The sequence below is a fragment of the Myotis myotis genome, unplaced genomic scaffold (assembly GCF_014108235.1).
Source record: "Myotis myotis isolate mMyoMyo1 unplaced genomic scaffold, mMyoMyo1.p scaffold_m19_p_12, whole genome shotgun sequence".
In the NCBI taxonomy this organism is placed as follows: Eukaryota; Metazoa; Chordata; class Mammalia; order Chiroptera; family Vespertilionidae; genus Myotis; species Myotis myotis.
The window spans coordinates 23,258,996-23,278,352 of record NW_023416316.1 but is presented as its reverse complement, the minus strand read 5'-3'; the positions used below and the strand labels follow the sequence as shown (position 1 = coordinate 23,278,352).

At 41.5% G+C, this 19,357-nt stretch overlaps 1 pseudogene; it reads right to left on the bottom strand.

Moving 5' to 3' along the window:
• Positions 1-7,659: 7,659 nt before the first annotated feature.
• Positions 7,660-19,357, bottom strand: part of LOC118667705 — a 98,888-nt pseudogene continuing 87,190 nt past the window's right edge.

The following is a 19,357-nucleotide window of genomic DNA, read 5'->3' as shown; positions in this document are numbered from 1 at the left end:
CCGCCCGGAGTCGCGCGTCTCAGTGTCCCGGTAACGGCTGCAAGCACCTCTGAGGGAAAGCCGCCCTCAAGTTCGCCCGCTGCCGGACAGACCAGCCTCTCCCCGTATGAGCCCTGGGTCCCCAGAGACTTCCCGGAACCGGAGTTCAGAGCAGTCAGGAGCTTGTGATTCAAAAAGACAGCCGCGTCCTCAGGTGCTACCCCCTTTCCTCTCGCGCGCGCGCGCGATCCGCCGTACCTCTGCACTTCACCTCCGCGGCGCCTCTGGCTCTCAGCGTGCTTTTCTTTCCTTCTAGTTGTAGAATTTACACTCAGCCAGCCTTCCTGTTGTTCTGGATGATGTTTGCTCAGTCCTTTGCGGTAATTTTCAATTGTTGTGTGAGGCGACAATTTCCCGGTGTTTACCTATGCCGCCATCTTAGTTGCTCCTCCTCTTCAGATTCTTAACGTTAAAACCTGTCTATCAGCTATCTATACCTATGGAATGGTGAGTACATTTATATGTAAAGAGGCTGAGAGAGGAAAGAACAGAACTTCAAAAAATATACAAGGGACTGTAGAGAGAAGTTTTCTTTCCAAGGGATGCCTGCTGCCACCCAGGCCCCTTCCATGGAAGCAATCTGTGTTACCTGTTTTCAAGTGTATCATTCTGAGGGTATTTTAGGCATTTATAAGTAGGTATATTTATATTTTTCTTCCTTTTTAATGCAAAGTGTATCGGTTCTACACTTAGTTTTCACTTAAATTATCTTGGAGATCATTCCACAAAAATATACAAGTTACCTCCCCCCACCCCTCATCTCTTCTTCTTTTTTTTTTTTTTAAAGTGGCTTGGATTTTACTTTGTATAGTTATACCCACAGCTACTAAATGGTAGGGCATTCCTCTTTCTGGAAACATATGTTGAATCTGCCCTATCCCCAGAACTGTGCTCCCCCGAGGACAATTACCAGGGGAGCCGAGGAGTCTTATTCAGTTTCTAACATACATGTTTGTTACTGTGATTAACACCTGTTTGTTTTCCCATTGGGATAGATGGCAGCATCCTCAAGAATGTTCTTGGTGCTTACTTTAGGAGATCTCGCCCAGGGAAACTGAGTCCTATACCAAAGCACAAAGGGAGAGAGTAGCTCTAACAGGGAAAGGAAAGCAGGCCAAGCCCTGATGTGGGGGTGGAATGAACTCACAGAGGCCAAGAGGCAGATGGAGGCAGAGCAATGATATGACAGGCAGTTAAGTCGAGAGCTCTGGGTGCGGTTCCCTGGTGCGCTCACCTTCACACTCCTCCCCCTTCGGAAGAGCCGTACTGGTGAAAGGAGAAATCGCTGTGATTTCGGATGTAAATGGGAAATGTGCATCTGTTAGTGTGCCGTTACAAGGAGAATCCAATGAAATTACAGGGTATGAAATGGTAAGTCATTTGAGTGAATTACCTATTAAATGACAGCAATGACCTAATAATACATTTTCTTTTGTATATAAAGGCAGCACCAGTCGGACTATTTCCTCCCTCTGTCCTGGTTTGTCCCCCTTGCCACCAGCTGGGGTGGTGGAAGTCACGAAACACAGTGACCCTGAATAGCCTTCCTGAGAACTGACCCCTGGCCATGACTTCATTAACAAGAACCCTGTCTGGTGTTCTCCAGAGATTAATCAGCCTCAGGCAAGAATCTGAGAGTTAATAATTACAGAGGGCTTATTTCCATAATGAAGAGCATGGGTTATTTTGAAGGAATGTATTCAGTTTCTCCCCCCTCTTAATTGTTCCAGGTAGAACTCTTATAGATGGCAAATAGTGATGTAAACTGTTAACGAGAGATTTTCAAGGCTGCATGATGTATTCTATTGAGATGCAAGAATTTTACCATATTTCACTTACTGAGTTTTTGAAAATACCTTTTCTTCAGAAAAGGTTGCATCTGCTAGTAAGTGGGCACAAGCGTTCTTGATGTTTATTGGTACTGATTATCTATCTACATAATGACTTCAGCGTACCATTTAGAAGCTCATTCCCAAACGCTTTACTCTTAGCTTCTCATGTTTTTAATGTGACAGACCACCTCAACTGGTCTTTGTTTAAACCCAGAAATATAAATTTTAGAGAGCTGTGTCCTCCAGACGCATGCGGTGACATTTTCAAATACCACAGCACGTGGTGAAAATCCTGATTTCTTTATCCTAATAAAATGTGTGTACTAGATGGTGGGCTTCAGCATATCAATAAACTTTGGTGTAACCATATTTACTTCTGTAGAAGTAACCCACAGAAACCCCAACTTTATTTTCTCTTTCAAACGCCCTGCAGCTGGACTCCTGAAAGCCCAGGATTGTTCCAATGGGGGCATGGGAAGCAGCAGTCTCATTGTCCCTATTTTGTGAAACTTGAAATTAAATCTCGCTCCCGACCAGACCTTGGGTGTGTGTTCCCTACGGTGGGTCTCTGCAGCAGGTTATTTACTCTCAGCCCGTATTTTATGCCCAAATGAATGAAGAACATCTGGATCTCCATCCAGTCTCCCCCGTGTTGGCCTTAGGTTGTTACCTTTGCTTCGTGTCTGAGTGTGAATGCTTTGAAATTTATGTATGACTATACTATAGCCTGGTTTGGGTTCTGGAATCAGGATGACACGATCTTAAAATTTGGTTGTACAATTTATGAGGAGTGACCACGGAAAAGTTGTCAACTTCTCTATAAGCCTTAGCTTTTCTCTTCAGTAAGATGGGGATAATAATTGTACCTCCCTTAAAGGCTTGTTGAAGGATTACATGTAATGCATATCAAGTGCTTGGCACCTAAGGATTGCTCAGTAAGTGTTAGCTATAAGTATAATATCTAGGATGTGGATTATTTGATCCAATCAGTACAATGGATATAACTCTAAAGCTCCTTATGGATAGGTTTACCTGGCATATTAGCTAATGTTTGTTAAAGAGTAAATGATGGGAACACCCTTCTCCCCCATGTTTATAGCTAGTTTTCAAATTAGAGGCTGCACTAAACATGAGCTTACAATCTAAAAGTACAAAACACATATGGAAATAATTCACTTTACGTAAACGTCATCAGAAACAAGTAGCAGAATTAGAACTTTTAGAATTTTTTTCTTTTAGAATTTTGAATGAAATAGTTTCTGGGTATAAAATTTAAAAAACATGTTAAGACGCTTTTTAAAAGAAGGATGGAAAAGAGAACATGAGAAAGAAATAGATATTATCATACTATAGTAATTTTCTACGACTTCCTTTGTCCCCCTTAAGAATTTTTGAGGATCATTGTATCATCTTCTGAGAGCACATGGCCAGGACATGGGTCATCTTATCACGTCAGCATCGCATAAGGAAGAGAAAGAAGAGAGAAAGCGCACTCATGTGCTGACCCTTTATGCATGGTGGCTCCACCCACTAGCAAATGTGGTATGATCCATGCCCTGGAATGTGACTTATAATTAGAATTTTCTCTTTGGAGAGAAGAATGGGGCGGGGATAAGGTTCAGGGCAGGGGTCTGAGGAGAGCAGCAGAAGTAAGAGAGAAGCCTGAAAACGTATGTCTCCTCATAAAAGACTGCAGCATCAGAGAATATGTTTAGGAAGAAATAATGATTCCACTGAATTGTTTAATTTTAACGAATTTACACTTGCTGTTTATATTGTAATTACATTAATTAAAAAACAATTTCAAAGTACATTTGATAGTGAAGACCCTAACCCCTTTATGTGATAATCAAAAGTTATCTATAAGCTGCTGTTTACAGAAGTCCATAAGATTGCTCAATTTGAGAGGCAATAATGAGTGTTTGCCATCTTGTGGCAACACAAGAAGACTCCATGTGTGAACACTACACAGCCCTGGCTGCTGCCTTTTCCTTTCCAGCCTAGGACTTCTGTTCTTCCTCCCCATGTTGATTTTTGATTTTTCAGAAGAAAAAAAGACACTGTTTCCCTGACATGGGCATCTAGATTCTGAACCAAGGCTCAGGAAAGCTCCCGCATCCCTCAGGAACTCAGAAGTCCCCTGGCTTCTTTGTCATGGTCCTGTGCCTCCGGGTGACTCTCTTGGACTTGATCTAAGAAGACCACGCTAGCTCTCTTGTGCACGGTCCCCATTTGGTCCACAGGAAATAGTCACACATCCTTTTTTTCACAAACTCTGGGAAAATAGGCTGCCCCAAGGAGCTGCCTCTCATTTGCTTTTAATTTCTTTACTTTTTAAAAATATATTTTTATCCTCATCCTAGGAGTGAGGATTTTTAAAAAAAGTATTTTGATTGATTTCAGAGAGGAAGGGAGAGGGAAAGAGAGACAGAAACATCAACGATGAAAAATCATTGATCAGCTGCCTCCCACATGCCCCCCACTGGGGACCGAGCCAGCAACCTGGGCATGAGCCCTGACTGGGAATCAAACTGTGACCTCCTGGTTTATGGGTCGACACTCAACCACTGAGCCATGCTGGCTGGGCTCATTTGCTTTTCTATTAAAGCTTCTTGCTAGCTCGTTCTTGACCTTTAGCTTCTTCAGATGAGAGTCAGTTTGTATGTCCCAATCCCTGGAGGCCAAATATCAAATTCTCCAAGAGGTCTTCTCAGAGCCTTCTCTTTCACTTGTAGAGGGCTAATTACTACTTCCAGTAATGTGGTAGCTAGAGCATAGTATAGACTGTACAGTGGTGGGCTGGAGTTATCTGGTACTGGCTTGTGAGAGCTGATTGTTTTCAGGAATTCTGCAAGGTGAGAAACATAGCCATTATTAAAAATTATATAAAATTTTAACATATTACATTAAAAACAAATATTAAAAAAACTCACCACTTCCTAGTTATGTTATCCTTACCTATGTCCTTGAGAATATTTGCATCTACTGTAGATGTGGTAGAAATACTGTATAAGAGCATCCTACTGTGCATCTTTTCCCAACTCTCTGTTCAATGATGTCATATTGGTAGCTTGAAATCAGCCACGGTGGGGATATTCACACCACAGACATTGGAAAATGTTACAAATAATGGCCCTTTCCCCAGGAGACCCTGTTGTTAAACATTTCCCAAAATAACACTGAGTATAAGCTGTTTTCCTAGATTCTCTCTCTCTAAGGTAATTTTTCTCATTCTCCAAAATCTTGCCCTACCTCAGGGGCATTCGAATATCCAGACCTAAATCACTTGCACTTTACATAATGCAATAGCAAGATAAGAGCAAGTATTTCTTCAACCCTCACAACCCACAGTGGGAAACAGATATGTTTTCTATTCTGCTTTTTGAAGAAGCGTTGATGATTGGAGCTGATGCTGTGTTCAGATGAACTACTTGTGCAGAAGGGGTGGGGGAAGGGGAAGACAAATGACTTGTTTTTTCAATACAGCTGCTCTGGCTATTGTCTTTAATTACACTCCTGCTGGACTGATAAGAAAACTGGCTTCCGACAGCTGTGAGAAGCTGCCACACCACAAAGCCCTAATATTTCTTTTTGGGAATAAGTGATGCCTTGTGCACTAAGCAAGATAGACAAATAATTTTGATAATAATGTTTGGCGATGTTTCTACTGTTTAGGAACTTAATTTTCTTAAAGCTACATGGTCTCCATTTGGAATTTACCTATTGCACTTAATGAGGCAGGAGATTTTAGCAGTTTAAATATAGATGCATTTTTTTGAGTTTTTCAACATACTCCTTATTCGTATGCCTTTTCATCCAGCATTTAAAAAATATGCGGATAGCTGCTTGAAAACATGATTGGTAACTATCTTGGTACTTTTTCCTTTCCAGTGTGGCTGGAATTATCCCAGCTCCTTCAAATATCCCCATAACATGAATCCAAAGCACAGACATATGATGTAGAGACCATGTGTCTTTAAAAACTTTTTTTTTTTTGGGGGGGGGGGTAGGAAAAAAAAAGTAGCAGAACTACATGTTTCCATCTTTTATCCCTATGGTCCTCACCTCCTTTGTGGTAAATGGCCAAATGCCAAAGCAGAAAGCATGATAGAAAGATAAGTGGCTTACTGGATGAAATGGTACAACTAATGCTCTTACTGTGTGTGTGCTGCAGGACGGGAATGCGCGAGACATGAAAGTACCTGGAGATTTTATTTATTAAAGTTTTTTCAATTCATAATCTACTGATGTGATCCAAAAGCTCTGTTTCCTATTGGATTATTCTAGAACAACCTGCACAAAATTGGGTGTGAAGTAATTAAACATTAAATATGGGGTTGATCAATGGTGTTTTATAGAGAATGTCCTTGTTTCCAGGTTGCTGTCCAATGAGGGAGTCATTTTAACTTCCCTCTTCCAGCAGATGTATGCCTTTTATGTCACAGGGACTCTGACATATGCTGATCCTGCTGCCAGAGCTCAGCTACAGAGCAGGGAAGGTGAGGGCCAAGAGAGCCAGCTGCAGAGCACCGAGACAGGAGAACCGGGGAGCTCCAGCCCCAGGCAGCCATTACCCGGAATCTGTGGGAGGGAAGCCAAGCAGATGTTTAGGGATTTAGAATATGATGAAATCAGTCTTCGAGTAAGTACTGAACCATAGACCCAAGTCTTTATAATAAAAGCCCCGGAAGAGACATAGGACACCCCAGAGAGCCCAGCGGAGGACAGGCTGGGCAGGGGGAGTCACATACATGAAGACTGAGGGGCCAGAAGAAGGTCCAGAGAGAACCATCTGAGAAAGTCTGGCTAATCTCTGGCCCTGCTAGTTAATTCAGATAATGTGGTGGTTACGTGTGTGGCTCAGGAGTCAGAACACCAGGTTTATATCCTGGATCTGCCACATGATAACTATGTGACCTTGTGTTTCTCAAACTCAGTTATGTTGCCTGTAAAACAAGAATAATGATAGCACAGCTCATGTGACGCTCTTAGCCAAATTTCTGCTGCTTACGAAATGCTCCATAAATGTTAGCTGTACAAACGATAATGTAATTATGTTCTTATTAGTTCCATAGTGAAATGAGACTGGTACTAGAATCCACTCGATATCTTAATGGCTTTTAGTATATTAGTAGAGTGTACAAAGCATCGAGTAGTCTTTCATTCAAGATCACTTCTTCCAAGGGGTTTGAGGCTTTAAAAATAGACTTAACTTCTTTGTAAAGAGCTTTGAGGATTGGTGTTCTAAAAATGACTTAGAAACTCTTGTAATATGTGACGTATATGCTTAAGAAGCTTTTCCCTTCTGTCTCAGAATTTCCTCTTAGAGGTGATTTAATTCTATTTCTTTTTGTTCACTCTTCTGGAGAGATGGAGTAATACCTGCCAGCATCAATCATCTGGACCTTTGAAATAGTTTGAACTAGCAATCTTCCCGTGAATGAGTGGAAAAGGGCATTGCGATGACATATTGGCGTAATTCTGTTAGACCTTATTGAGGGAATTAGTGAAGGACAAAGTGAGGAAAAGTGCGTGCTTTTTATTGGAAATGAACTGGTTGAGTGGACTTTCATACAAATTAGAGAGGGGTATTATAAATATGGCCTCTAGTGATGAGGATGAAAATCTGAGCATTTATTAAGAATGGGAAGGTAATAAATGCTCTAAAAGACTGCAGAAAGATGACCATAGAGCTAGAGGCAATGGCTTGGCTGTGCTGAGGTGTCACCCACAGGAGGTGGGAGGGAAAAAGAACAGGCGCTTCCATGTAGGCATCTCTGTGCCTGAATTAACCGAGGTTGCCATGTATCCGTCGCTTCCGACAGTTGGTGTTTTTCTGGGCTGGTGATTTTATCTCCTGTGTGTGCTCGTTGGCAGGGTGGCGGCTAGTATCGGGCAACCACTAGAAAAGAAAAACATTTAAAAATTTTGAAATGTCATCCTTTGATAACTTTTCCAAGTATGCCTTAAAAGGTAGAAACAAATGTCCTTTGAAATTTATTTTTTCCTTCACATGCTATTCTTGGCCTATCTACCAGCCTAGAGAATGACTACTCTTTTCTTCTCTCTTACCACCAGTGAGCCACACTTCAGTTTTGGAACTCTTAAAGAAGTTAGCAAATGGTTCCACAACCCCAGAAATTTCTCCTGTGTGCTACTCTCCCTCATCACCCAACGCACACTTTCAACACATGCTGCTGAGTGCTGTTTGCATTAACCCTGAACTAAGCCTCCATTTCTCTCTCTCTCTCTCTCTCTCTCTCTCTCTCTCTCTCTCTCTCTCTCTCTCTCTCTCACACACACACACACACACACACACACACAGTTCCCTGTCAGGATGGACTTGAGTGAACCTCTGCCAGGTAAAATGGATGTTTCTCGTTAATGAGATTTGCTCACAGTAGATCCTAATTAGAAGGCCAATGAATAATTGATGTTTTCATTTTTGATCGATTTGATAGCAAAAACTAAAATGCCCGAGTATTTGAAACTGTAAAAGGGATTCAATTCTAAGTATTACACAGACTGGTTTTCATCATTGTTAGCATCTTCATGCCCAGAGAAGGTATATGTGAGGTGGTGCTGAAAGGTTTTGACAAGGAAGGGAACAGAGCAGTTCAAGTTAAGGGCACAGAGTGAACACAGGAAGGAAGGCAAGGCATTGTATTGTATACACAGCAAAAGGCAAATAATTTGGAGAGGCTAGTGTGTAGGCTTTGGGTAATATTGTGATGGGACATGGAATTGGAGATCGACTTTGAAAACCATCTTCGGAAGTCCTTAAATGCTAGACTAAAAAGTTGAATTTAATTCATTAGGCAAGAAAAATTTTGAAGATGGAAAAGATCTAACCCATACATTAGGAAGAGAATTTATAAAATAATAAATGTAACTTTAGTGTACAGAATGCTCATGTGTACAGAGTTCTAAAGTTTACTTAGCTTTTCTACCAACTTTGAAAACATTTAATTCTGTAGAATGAAGTAGTTAAAGCCTTAGGTGAGGCTGGGAATTTGTGTCACACAAAGTCTATTTGAAATCACTGCAACTGACCCCCACTATTTGAATGACTCTCTATAAAAAGGGTATAGATTTATTCTGTATTGATTCCTAGGGAATGCATAGACCTAAGAAGATTAATTCAACTCCTCCAAAAGTCTTTAAAAGTTAGTAAGATGGAAAACACAATTAAGTAAATAACAATTTAGAAAACACCAAAAGTTGTCTCCCAAAGACAACCAGTTTTTATATATATGTGTGTGTGTGTGTGTGTGTGTGTGTGTGTGTGTGTGTGTATATATATATATATATATATATATATATATATATTTCAGAGAGGAAGGAAGAGAAAGAGAGAGAGAGAAACATCAATGATGAGAGAATCACTGATCAGCTGCCTCCTGCACGCTCCCTACTGGGGATCAAGCCCACAACCCAGGCATGTGTCCTTGGCAGGAATTAAACCTGGGACCCTTCAGTCAGCAGGCTGATGCTCTATCCACTGGGCCAAGCTGGCTAGGGCTAGTTTATCCTTTTTACAAAATTATCATATATTCCCATCCTATTCTTAAATTAATATTTTAAATTATCATTACATCGTTTGCACTTGCTATGCTATTATAGATGTATCATTTGCATAATATTTTACCTTGTGGACATCACATATTTTTTCTTCTATTAGACAGTTAGATGGCTCCCAATGTTTTTGCGATTATAAGCAACTTTGCCATAAATTATATACCTGATTTTTTCTACATTTTAGATTATTTTCCTAGAAAATATTCCTATAAGAATTTAGAGCCAAAGGGGCAAACATTGATAAGGTGTGGTTTTTTTTTTAATAGTGGTTATTGCTTAAGAAAAAGTGCAAAATGTATTCTCTATTCAGCAGTATAAGTATAAGAATAAGCCCATTTTATAACAACCTCTCCACATTGGTCATACTATGAAAAATTGATTTGACACGACAAAAGGAAGCTGATATTCTTCATCTTCATTAGAAAGGACTAGTCAATGGTTCCAGTGGTCAGAAAATGCAAGGGGCTATCTTCTGCTTTTGTGACCTCCTTGCAACTAGAGTTGTGGAAGTCCAGACTGAATTACCCTCTGATTACCAGTCTAGAGGCACTGTACAGTCTCCGTTATTCCTAGGGGATTTTGCCTCTCTTCTGTAGCGGTGGTCCAAAGGGATCACTAATGAAAATGTGCTATTTTGTTGATGATGGCTAGCGGGTCATTTGATAGGGAAACATGGAGCATGTGTGGAAAAAGGAAACTTTAAATAATCCACGTAGCCTGTCATTGGAAACAGGAGAGAGGCTTGCATGACTTAGGGAAGAAATGCACCAAGAGAAACAGAGCAAGAAAGGCGGGAACCCGAGGGCTCAGCAGTTCTAGAGACAGGACAGGTCGCCAGGGCGTCTGCTACAGATATGCCACAAGTATGAATTGCTTTGTTAGGAGAGAACCGGCCTAAAAATATGTGAACAAAGCTGGGCCCTAGAGGTACTAATGGCAGTGGGAATGGTTGCCATGACAACGGCAAGGAAAAGTCAACCAAAGGAATTACTAATACATCTGAGTGTAAATGTGTCTGACGTGGAATAATGTGAGCCAATTCCTTGGCAGATTCCAACACTATTTTTGAACCTGAAAAAAAAAAGTTCCAGCGTTTATCACATGCAGCTTTTAGTTTACGCATTTTGTGGTAAGGAGTAACTAACTTTTTGTAAGAGGTGAGCTTTGATTTTAAAATAACTTTTATGATAAGGAACAGTAAAGGGTATTTTCAAAGGGAAAAAAAGAAATTGTTTGTCATCCTCCCTGTGGATACAACAGCTTGCCTTTTCCTGCTTTCCTATATCCACCTGCACTTTTACTCATCTGTAATCCTAATATTCTGACAGTTTTGCATTCTCCTTTTATCATTTAGCCTCACATCCTAAGCATTTACCATCTTTTAAAGTCATCTTTGTAATCAACAATGAAAATTTCTGTGCATCAATTACATTGTATCAATTACTAAGCTCTTCACCTATTGGAGGAAATTAATGTATTATTCCCAAGTTGTGTTATAGGCAATGCAGAAGGAATAGGTGGAGTTCAGGTTAATATCACTGAAACACTGGCTCTCAACATTACACAGAGTTGAGCTTGTGTTTGGGCCACAGTGCATTATGATACACAAATATCTGCTAGCTGGAGGGTGGGAAGGGTCAGTAATTCTGGATTATCAGGTAGTGCCAATAATTAATAGGATAGGGAAGGATGCTTTTCTCATTATACCACATATTGCTTTATAATGCACATCTGCTCCCAGACCCGGGGCTCTGCTGAAATCACCCAGTGTTTTTCTGAAAGACCATTTCTTACCCCAAATGAATCTGTCAATAATAATTATTGTGGTAAAAGTAAAAACCCCAGATAACGTGATTGAAACACTTCCTCATAGTCTGCAGTGAAGAGAAGTAGCTATATATCACAAGATGACGATTATCTCTCGCATTCATGGTAAATCAGGTGTCTTTCTTTTTTTAAATCCTGTATTGGAAGGGATTTCGCTTGGCCTCATAAACTGTGCCATTCATCTTGTTTTGTGCATGTGATGATGCTACTGGCTCGGAATGACTGTGTCAGTGCTTCCCGTTGTTAATAGAGCTGTTTGCTTTCATGAGGGCGCCTTCTGAATGTAGGGCTCTGAATATAAGCCTGCATGATTAGCAAACCAAAGGGCAGCTTCATACGTCACTTTGTAGAGGTGCTGCTGGAATTTGGGGAGTCCAGTGTGAGCTTATGCCCCTGGTGATGGATTAATGGCAGACTGAAGGTGGAAACAATTGTTACCAATACTACTGTTCTGACCTGTTCTGATAACCATTTACTTATGGAAGAGCTGTGCTAATTCAAATTGACGAAAGGATGTTGTTGGTTTTGTGTAATTGTCATTAAGAATACATGATGAAGGATTATAAATTAGCATTTTGCATTCCAATAAGTTATTTGGCCTGAAGGAAGAATGGAAGGATTTAAGGGGGTGAAGGAATAAACAAGAGGGGTTGGGAGAATGGGAGAAGTAAAGGAAAACCAGAAGAATTAGGGTGAAGTACCTGATCCAAATCACCAGACACACTCACTTGGGAAAACGTTGGGGTAATTAGTTATTAGCAAGCCACTAGGTCAGAGAACTGTGCTGGACTTTCTTCTATGTGCAGAGATACCTGGGGACAGTATTTGAGAATCAGACGAATTTCTGCCACTTAGCTTAGGACACTGAAAAGGTTCTTGGTTTCTTTTCCCCAGATCAGCAAGGGCCTATACATCAGAGTTTATTTTCTTGTGCTGAGTGTATTCCTAACATCTCTGCCAGGAAGCTCAGATCCTGAGGAAAAGGGGATTCTACTCCTCATTGCAAGAGAAACAAAAGGAGGGTGGAAAGGGAGCCCGGAGTTCTCAGAGAAAAGGGGTGGGAGGGAGGAGGGGTTAGAGCAGTGGCTTTGGAACATTGGCCCCAACTCAAACACATTGTACACGGTGACACAGTAGGGTGTGTATTAGCACTCCACACCAGGCACATGTTTTATGAAACAGTGCTTGTATTTACTGTGTAAGGCTGACATCTTTTCATCAAACACATCGCCACCGGTCTACTGACAAGACGACATGCATTAATTTATCTAACTGCGTCCTTATAATAACTCTAAGCAGGTATTACATTGCTGTTTTCTAGATGAGGAACCAGAGCTCCAAGAGGTGAAATCATGGGCCCATGTTCTCACGGCTGGAGTGGTGGAGCTGACATATGGGCCTGTCTCTGACAGATCAGACCTAAGCCATCCTCCAATATGCTCAATGGCTTTCCCCCCAGGAACCACTGAAAATTGGCCCTGACTTCCTTAGCAACGAAAAAAGGGAGGGAGAGGTGACTAGGTAAAAGATGAAAAGAGAACTGTGATCTCCCAGGAACTGCTTTCAGATTCCATATGTGATGCAGAGCAAGGGCTCCATGGATCCATGCCTGGTCTGCCCACTGCTGCCCCACACTGACCAGCTGTTGGGCCTTAGGGAAGTTAAAACCTCTAAATGTCACTCTTCTCAAGAGTTAAGTGCTAATGTTAATAGTAGCCTCCGTGTAGGTTTATGGCAGAGATGAAAAGATAGGATCCAGAGAAGTATTTAATGTGGCCTGGGGAACAGATTTTGCATTCCCAAAATGTTAGTTGTTACCATGGACATAGAGAAAATGCATAAGCCGGTTAGAAACCCCTTCATTCAAAACCTGGCCCCTTCAGCTACAATGCAGTAACTTTTTTGTTTATGGCAACCCAAATCCTATTGAGAATCCAAATGTGTTATCTAAGCCAATTAGGGCTAGATGGAAATTCATAATAAACATTTGCTAATCATGGACAGACCCCCTAAGCAATTACTATGATGATGGGGACAAAATTGTCTCTAGCTCATTACTTTCATTCTCTAGCTCCTAAAATCTGACTAAAAACAATCAGGAGTTCTCAAGTGAATAGCAGCATTTATGTGAATTAGTGGCTTCAGTTCAGTTTCCATTACCTAAGTCTCTCAATCACAAAATTACATATTCCAAAATTTGAAACTGACATTCTAAAATGAATGGAATAAACCTAGAAAGCTTGGAAGAAACACTGACTAATTGTTACTAGGATTTGTTCCTAAGATCTGCAGTTAGAGCAGCATTAGGAGTAATGTTCTTTGATTTTGATTGTTTCATTAACACCTAATCCAACTAGGCACCTGGACCAAGCATCAGAGCAGCGATTCTCAACCTGTGGGTCGCGACCCCTTTGGGGGTCGAACGACCCTTTCACAGGGGTCGCCTAAGGCCATCGGAAAACACATATATAATTACATATTGTTTTTGTGATTAATCACTATGCTTTAATTATGTTCAATTTGTAACAATGAAATTGGGGGCCACCACAACATGAGGAATTGTATTAAAGGGTCGCAGCATTAGGAAGGTTGAGAACCACTGCATTAGAGGAACTTGGACAGCATGTAGAAGTAAGAACAAAATCTCTCTCTCTTGTTGAAACACCCTCCAGTTTTGTCAGCTAGTGACAGCTCAGCTTACAAAATGGGGGCGTTATCATAAAAAACTGACGAGTAATACCGATTGGTCAAAAGGAAACAAATCTATTGAAATAACTCTATGTATGGCGTTTCATTTTGTGAGTTAGATCTCATTAGGTAATAGTCCCACCTTTTTCTCCATCTGAACAGCTGTATTCCTGGGCAAGTTGTATAAAGTTTGGAGGAAAGCTCTGTCCAAAATCTCAAATTCTTGAAACATATTATTTGGGACTTGGTTAACTTTACCAGTGAGGAACTCCAGTGGCCCTACTGTTTGGAATGAATTGGAGGGGGACATGTACAAAGACTTAATTGATATAAGTTTGAATCTTATTATGCGCTCATAATTTCCAGAACATATTTTGTCCCATATTTATACTTTCTTTCCAAATACAGACTTTGTGGCATTGATAGGCTCTTAAAATAATCAAGAATTGCAATACTGGTGATAGTAATGCTTATGTTTTTAAGTGCTTACTAAGTACCAAGCTATGCTCAGTACTCTGCATTCAAAAATCTCATTTTTTTTACTTACTGCAATTCTGTAAGGTAAATACTATTACTGTCCCCATTTTGTAAATGAGAAAACTGAGGCACAGAGAGGTTACATATTACCCAAGGTCATATTATTAGCAATGTCTCATGTTGACAAGCCATTAATCATGTTTTACTTCCGGGTTCTCAGACTTGATTTCCCCTTAATAAATCTCCTGGAAAAAAAATAACTGCACAGAGCAGTGGTTCCTAGTCACCCAATAGGTCTTCCAAAATATATTTCAAATAGCATACTGAGAAACGATGATTGGAATCAAGGCTGTAACAGAGGTTAGGGATAAGGCAGCGGTTCTCAACCTGTGGGTCGTGACCTCTTTGTGGGCCGAACGACCCTTTCACAGGGGTCGCCTAAGACCATTGGAAAACACATATATAATTACATATTGTTTTTGTGATTAGTCACTATGCTTTAATTATGTTCAATTTGTAACAATGAAATTGGGGGTCACCACAACATGAGGAACTGTATTAAAGGGTCGTGGCATTAGGAATGTTGAGAACCACTGGGATAAGAGGATATATTTAAGAAATATTTCAGAAGTAGAACTTAACTGTGTTGGTGATGAGGTGGAGGGAAGAGGAAGGTTTTGAGCTGGGTGACTGCCTGGGCAAAGGAGCCATCAGTGAGCTGGGGACACAGGAGAAGTCAAGTCCTGGAAAGTACAACACTTTCAGAGTGCATTTTGCTTTACCTCCCATGGAGGGTTTCCTTAAAGATGATTTGGTTTTTCTACTTCAGCGACTTCTACTTTCCCAGATATTATGGAAGTGTTTTATGAGGGCCTCTCCATAAATTAAGTGGATTCTGTGGATGGTTTTATGGTATAGGTAAGGATGGGTAAGGGAGAGGAATTCTAGGAGAGATGAACGAGGCAGAGGGTGTTTGGGGCTACACCGTGTCCTTTTCTCCTTGCGTGACCCCTACAGTGCTGTGCATGCAGCTGCAATGGGGAACACTCAGCAACCATGCAAGTCATTCACCATTTTTTTAAAAAAGATTAACATTAATTTATTGTTTAAATATGACACAACGGCAATAATGTTTGAAAGGGGAGTCATAACAGGGAGAAGTCAGCAACAGCAGACTCTTCCTATGTTCACAACCAAGAAAACCCCGCTCATCTCTGCTTTGAGGAAAAAATTCCGTAAGGTAAATACTATTACTATCCCCATTCTATAAATGAGAAAACTGAGGCACAGAGAAGTTACAACGCCTGGTAAACCCCAGGGCAAGGGAGAAGCCGTGGGTGTTTTCCGATCCTGAGCTCTTTTCTCCTAGTCAATTCCCCAGGAGACACTACCGTGACCGCAAATGAGAAAGGATGCTCACGGGAAGATGCTTGTCAGCCAAGTGGCCATAATTCATGCACCAGCGATGCTCTGCCTGGAGGAGGGAGAATGAAACATTTATGAAAATGCTCTTTCCCGGTTGCACATCATGTTCGTCAAAGAGAAGCAGGCAAAAAACCAGGATTCGTCTCTCCAAAGAGGCCACGCGGGTTTTGCTTTTGCTTGTGTATTTAGGACCAGATGCCCCGTGTGAGGATGTTGAATGTAACCCACCCCGTGGTTCATGGCCCTGACTTCCCTGTTTCACTGCATCTCACAACGTCCGTTCTACTGAAGCCCCCATGAGGGCAGCCGAGAGTGAACTTGATCTTCGAGGGTTGGAGGTGCAGCCTGAAGCATCCCTCTCAGACATGAGAAATTTCTTTGCAATGCCACTTCAACCCTTAAAAAAGAAAGCATGCCCCTTTTGCATTCTCTTCCATGAGGTCCCCGCTGTGTTACAGTAGCAATCATCTGTACTCTCCCACTGGAGGCATAAAATTGATGGGATTCTCCCCGGATGACACTAAGGCAACTCAACATTCTGCAAGTCTTCCTGCCACCCATTAAGCAATTAGAGGCCTTTTCTGAAACTGATGGTAATTTTATCTAAGGAGAAGGGCACAGTAGTTCACCGGAAGGAGTAGAATCCAACTGTGGTCAGAAAAATAATGAGGTCTGTTTTGAATCAGAACAGAGGTTTAATCACCATTGGCCTTGTGCTCACACAGGTTTTGCTGACATTTTTTTTTTTCTCCTCCAAATAATTTTAACCACACCCAAGCTTTCTGGTATTATCTGAGAACGTGTGGAAAGAGCAGTGGGTTGGCAAACAAAGTGCTGTCATGAACAAGCCCTGTGCCCTGGGAAAGCCACTTCACCCTGGCTTCCTCACCCTTACAATGAGAAGTTTAAACTCAGTGATCTCTGAAATCAATTCCAGCTACCAAGTTCCTCTTTTCAGGGTAGGGAACAATGCGAAGGGCTCATGTGCTCTGACTGTGCAAATACTTGGTGAAAACAGTTGGTGGGGAAAATCAGGCTTAAGAGTTTGAATTTGAGCTGCATTTCCTTCTCTCTCGAATGATGTGGCACAGGAATAGGACTTGAGTAATATTTGTTTTTAAGCAAACATCTTAAGACGAACATTTATATACTGCCAGGTACTCTTCTAAGCTCTTGACAAATACTGCCTCATACAATTCTCATGATCTTGCTGTGAAGTGGGTGCTAGTATTATCCCCATTTTACAGATGAGAGAACTGCAGCATGGAGGTTAATGAACTTGTCCAAAGTTACAACTAGTGAGGGCAGAGCCAGGGTTTGAACCCAGGCAGTCTGGTTCTGAGTTTGTGCTCCTAGCTGCCACATGATGCTGTCTCTCCATGTAATAATAGCAATGATATATTTTCCCCTGTGGCCCATGGTTACGCTGCAAATGGTGCTATGGCATTTATGCTCATGGCATAAAGATGAATAAGATGTGGCTCCTACCTACCCTCTTGGAGCTCACAATTTAGTGGAGGAAAGAGAGACATAAGTGCTTTCAGAAGCATAAGTGAAGACCTACAGGAGGTAGAGGACACAGTGGTTCTGTCTGGTTAGGGGAGGATAGGGGGCAAGGTGAAGAATGCAAGGAAGGCTTTGAAGGAAATTTGGACTAAGAATTGTGGGAGGCTCTGAAAGAGAAGGGAGCATGGATGAGTCTGAGTTGACATAAAATTACGTGTGAGGTCCTATTAGGAAGGCCTTATCTACATATATAAAAGCCTAAGTGGCTAAACGACCGAACAACCGATTGCTATGACACGCACTGACCACTAGGGGGAAGTTGCTCAGTGCAGGAGCTGCCCGCTCCCCCCCGCCCCACCATGATGCGAGCCTGTCCCGCTTCCACGACAGTGCTATCGAGTTGCAAGTGGAGGTAGCGGCAGGTGCAGCAGGGCTGGTATAAGCGGGAGCAGCGCCCAGCCCTGGCTCAGGCTCCTCCCTGGCCGCCTGCTGCTTCCCACACTGCTATATCCCTCAGGGGTCCCGGATTGGGAGAAGGCGGAGGACAGGCTGAGGGACAAATCGTGCACCGGGCCACTAGTAGAAGGTAAGTTAGACTACATTACCAAGATGTGACTACTAATATGTTTGTAGGAAAATGTATGTGTATGAAGTGCCGGATGCAAAGGCTGTGGGTCAGAGGGCTGTATGGATCACCCAAAGAACCAAGAACAAAAAACTGCTTTGAGCTTTGGTTGATACCTTGTGAAGTGTGATCTTTGAACAGTTTAGCATTCATTGAGTTCTTACTGTATACGATGTAGGGAAATCAACCCTATGGGGCAGTGGGAGGGAGTGTGTCTAAAAGACAGAACAGGTGCTTTCCTGAAAGGCATTCATAATTAAGGAGACATAAAATAGCGGTGCATCATAAGTAATTTGAGAACAACTATAAAGAGGGAAACTAGAAGCACCAAGGTCACCAGCACAGACATAGTGTGTATGAGGTGAGGGGTGACGTAGGGAAGGATGGTGGGCTCCTGGGGAGAGAGTCTTACAAGAAGTGAATTTTGAACTGGGACTTAAGAAATTCAGATTGTTATCAATGAGAAGGAGATCATTGGAGAAGGAGGTAATAGCTTGAGCGAAAATAGTGAGAAGGATCCTAGGGAGATATGTTTGGGAGAAAGCTCAGAAAGACAGAAGCTGAGGGCTATGTTGCCAAAGGGAGTTGTATCTCCCTAAACTACTTTGTATACAGAATTGTAGGAGGCTCTGAAAGAGAAGGGAACATGGATGTACAACCTACAATTCTGTTGTATATCTAGATAAGGATGAGCATTATGAAAATAAATAAAAATGTGTTAGAAATGCACTTAAAAATAAGCCAATTGCTTTGGGCTTTCAGTATTTTACAATATAATTCCCAGGAAAGAGGTCCTGAGTTGCTTGCTGAATCATTCATTCCTCAGCATCTGTTGAGGAATATGTTACAGGCATCAAGTCAAATGTAACATAGTAAACACACATCTTTTTCTTTGGGACAAGAAATTGTATAAAAGGTAAACGAATGCATACACACCCCGTGGCTGGGAGTAAAGCATTCATTCCCAGAATAATATGGTGCCTGCGTGAATAAGGAAGGAAGATATTTTTAGAGAGCTTCTGTCCCTACTTTGGAATGTGAAGACAACACCTGCCCAGTCTGGCACCAGCTGATCACGCTCTCCAGCAGACATGCACATGAACAACTGACTCAGCGATGTGGCTGACTTCAAAACCCACAGGAGTTTCTGGGCATAGGATTTCAGCTCCCAGTGTCGTAACCCCGTGCTAATTCCTTCAATATTTTTAGTAACGCGTAGTTGCAAGTACAAAATTGTTAACAGCAAGAGCACAAAGGACAGATTTTATGACTCCTGGATACTAAATGGTAGGCTTCTGTTACTGAAGAATGAAGTCAAAATGTTTTTAGAGAATGTTCTTTCTCAAACTACAATTAATTA